Genomic DNA, 4179 nt, shown 5'->3' with positions numbered 1-4179 from the left:
CTTCTCCCTAGACATGGCACCTCTGAGTTAGGTGTCAGACACACTGCCTTGGACAAGTAGACTTGCTTTATAGGTGAAAAGAAGGATTTAGTTCTCCAGGGCTCTCAATTAAAGACCAAACAAACAAGATACTGAAAACAGGCTTTAGTTTAGAATTTTAAAGGTCCCTAGGGGGTTTGGACCATAGGTCCTGTCAATGGAATATGCTGCCAAGTGAGGTTGTGGAATTCTCATCATTGGAGATTTTATGAAGAACAGGTTGGACAAGCAACTGTCAGTGCTGGTCTAGATTTACTAGGTCCTGCCTCAGCTTCTCAAGCTTTTCAGCTTCAGCCTCACATTTCTATGGTGCTGTGATTCTATAATATACCAATAAAAGACATTTTTTTCTATTAGGTGGGCTGGCGCCAGCCGCAAAATCAGCAGAGATATGGGAATGTTCTTCAAAGGGGAGGACTGTTCTTTCCGGGAATTCAAGACAGAATTTTCAAAGAGCCAGGCACCTGATTCCCCTTGGCTTCCAGTCCCTCCCAGCCTGGCATTTCTGTGATTTGAGGATCTCTGGTGGATATCGAAGATCATGAGTCAATGGACCCATAGCTGCACACCAGGGTATCATTGCCCAGTATAGACACCTGCACTTCATCACCTAAGGCCCGGTTTTCAAAGGTGTTTAGGTGCCTGGTAGGTTTTTCTAAAGCCTCTAGGTGTCCAAAACTTATTGATTTCAATGGGAGTTAGCTGCCTAGTTACTTTTGAAAAACCCACTAGGTGCCTAAATACTCCCTGGGGCCTGGATCCATAAAGAGACCCAGGCATGGTGACCCGCAGTGCGGCAACACCTAATGTTTAGGCACCTAGAAAATCACTGGGGCAACAATAGGGTCACACACAGCCTGAGTCAGGCTCCTGGGCTCCCTATATGACGGATAGAGAAAGACAGACACCTAAGAATGGGAGTCACAAAATTGAGCACACTAGGAGGGGAGGCGCCTGAGCTAGCCGCTGGGAGATGCCGAGGAGAGGAGTGTGTGCTAGCTCAGAGAGAGATGCCTAAGTCCAGTCAGGGAGGCCCCTGTGTCTGCTAGCGAACCACGAACCACAGGAAGATAGGCGCATGCTCGGTCTGGGGCCTGATCTGGTAGTACCCAATACTTGATGACATCAAATGGATACTCCCATCTAATCAAATACACCTCGCCCTCCCAAACGCCCACCCAGAAAAAACATCTGGAACAAAGAAACAAATCAACCAATCAACAAAATACAGTACATCCTCGCTATAACAAACCTCTGGGGATCCAAGCCATTTGTTCATTAAAGCCAGAGGTTCATTGTAGAAAAAGAGCCCTGCCTCTGGGGGCAGCAGCTGACACCTTGAGCCCCATGGCCATGGCGGACGCTGACAGCTCTTCCAGCCCTGGGTTGGTAGTGGGGGCAGAGAGCTCCTCTGGCCTTGAGGCCGCAGTGGGGGCAGAATTTTTACTCCCCACTCTGAAAAAAGGAGAAGAGGCAGAGACCTCACGTGTGACTTTGCTATGGTAACTGATTTTATGTGGAAAGTGCACTGATACCATAGCGATGGGTGGCAGTACAAAAGCCTCAGACTGATCGATCGATCAATAGATGGAGGGGTATGTATGGGGATGGATGGCTAGCTAGACATGGTAAGTTCATGGAGGATAGATCCATCAATGGCTATTAAACAAGAAGGTCAGGGATGCAACCCTGTGCTCTGGGTGTCCCTAAGCCTCTGAGTGCCAGATGCTGGGATTGGACAACACAGGATGGCTCACTCAATAATTGCCCTGTTCTGTTCATTCTCTCTGAAGCATCTGACATTGGCCACTGTGTGAAGACAGGATATGTACATAGGTGTCAATTTATAGTAACTCCATTGACCTGAGTGCAGTTTTTCTAGATATTTACCAGTGTAAATACCTCAGTGTGCATAAACGGACTGCATGTTATGTTATCAGGGAGACAATAATGTCAAGAGTTGATTATATTTATAAAAAACAGAATGAGATGATGGTCATGGGATAAAAATGGACATTTTATTTTTTGGAGAATAGCCTTGACCCAATCATTTCCCACAGTACAGCACTGATATCCTTGTTTCTCATGCTATAAATGATCAGATTAATCATGGGAGGCACCACGGAATACACAACAGCCACCATGATATCCAGACATGAGATTGAGCTGGAGGTGGGTTTAATATAGGCAAAACTAGCAGTGCAAACAAACACAGAGACCACAATGAGGTGAGGGAGGCAGGTGGAGAAGGCTTTATGCCGGCCCTGCTCAGAGGGGATTCTCAGCACTGTTTTGAAGATCAGAACATAAGACACAATTATAAAAACAAAGCAGTTAAAGCGAAGTACACGCTAAAGGCAATAGCCCCAGCTTCACGAAGATATGAGTCATACCAAGCAAGTTTGAGGAGCTGGGGGATTTCACAGAAGAACTGATCCATCTCGTTGTCTCCACAGAAGATTATTGCAAACGTGTTCCCAGTGTGCAGTGCAGAATTGAGAACCCCACTGATCCAGATACTGTCTGCCATTTGGACACAAGCTCTCCTGTTCATTATTGACTTGTAGTGCAGTGGTTGGCAGATGGCAACGTCAGTCATACGCCATGATTATTAATAAGGGAAGCTCAGCTGTAGCGAAGAAAAGGAAGAGAAAGACTTGTATGACGCATCCATAATACAAAATGGCCTTGGTGCTCATGAGGGAATTGGCTATGGACTTGGGGTTGACAATGGAGATGGAGCCAAGGTCTAGGATGGACAGATTCATCAGGAAGAAATACATGGGTGTGAAGATGGTGGTCAAAAGCTATGGCTGTGATGATGAGAAGAATCCCAGTCAGGGCTGCCAGGTAAATCCCTAGAAACACCATGAAATGCAAAATCTGCAGCTCCTGAATGTCAGAGAATCCCAGGAGAAGGAACTCGGTCACAATGATTTGGTTGGACATTTTCTTCCTCGGTACATCATGTGCAGGACCGGCTTTAGGCCGATTCAGCCAATTCGGCTGAATTGGGCCCCTCGCTAAGAGGGCCCTGCGCCGCAGCTCTCTACCCCACCCCCTGCTCACTTCCTCCTCCTCCCCTCCCCTGAATGCTCCGCTCCCTGCTCCTCCCCCTCTCCTACTTCACATGAATCAGAGGTTCACGGGAAGTTTAAAAACAAGCAGCGGCAGGCAGACAGCACCAGGTAAGCTGGGGTGGCGGGGGGGCGCAAGAAGGGCTCCGGGGAGGCGCGGCGCGGCCCAGTCCAGCCCCGGCCGAGCAGCTCCCTCCAGCCCCGGTTCCGGCGACGCACGTCAGCCCAGCTCGGCTCTGGCCCCCCGGCCAGGCCCCCGCAGCTTGGCTCCGGCCCCCCGGCTTGGCCCCCCGGCTTGGCTTCGGCCGCCGACCAGCTCCGGGCCAGACCAAAGCCCCGCAACCCCGGCCGGAGCTCCAGCCGGAGCATGGCTTGATTCCTGGGGGCGGGTCTTGCTGCAAGCCCTAGCCCCAGGTATCGGGCCCCGCTCTTGCTAAATCCGGCCCTGATCATGTGATGCCTGTGAATAGAAGGACAAGGGAAATGACCAGGGTTCGGCTGCAGTCAGTATAGGCCTTGCTGGAGCCCTTGGCATAACTAACAGTATGAACCAAAGGCTGTAAATAAGAAGAGATGAAATAGAATGTATGGGTTTGAAATTATCATATTATTGGACAATATTTGCAGAAATTTTCTACTTAAATTGTTTTCAAAGGAAAATTATGTTTTCATTTAATCAAATTTTCATAGAAAGTCTAAGGTATCCTCAAATATATTTCATGGATACTTCATATATATACATAAGAAAACTGAAAACCCATGTTTTTTGGGTGGATCTAGGCAAAAAAAATCAGTTTTCTGCCATTTTTTGCTGAATATGTTTGTTTCTCACTTGCCAAAACATGAAAAATTGGAGATTTCTGGGAAATCTATGAAAACCCTACCTTTTTTTATTAAAAAAATGCTGATAGGCTCTAAATGTTTGATTGACTTGATAGAAAAATTCTTAAAGAGTTCCAAACATAATTCAAATTTACGTTCTTAAATTAGCCCTGTATATTAATACTCTAACATATGTAATTGAAATGGCAAACTTACTGTGCTGTTCTTTGTGGAATTTTGC

At 47.2% G+C, this 4179-nt stretch overlaps 1 pseudogene; it reads right to left on the bottom strand.

The window, feature by feature from the left end:
- Nucleotides 1-2057: 2057 nt before the first annotated feature.
- LOC117887504 lies at nucleotides 2058-2638 on the bottom strand (annotated as a pseudogene).
- Between the last annotated feature and the right edge of the window lie 1541 nt (nucleotides 2639-4179).

Source organism: Trachemys scripta, chromosome 14, assembly GCF_013100865.1.
Source record: "Trachemys scripta elegans isolate TJP31775 chromosome 14, CAS_Tse_1.0, whole genome shotgun sequence".
NCBI lineage: Eukaryota > Metazoa > Chordata > Testudines > Emydidae > Trachemys > Trachemys scripta.
This window is presented reverse-complemented; position numbering and strand designations above follow the sequence as displayed.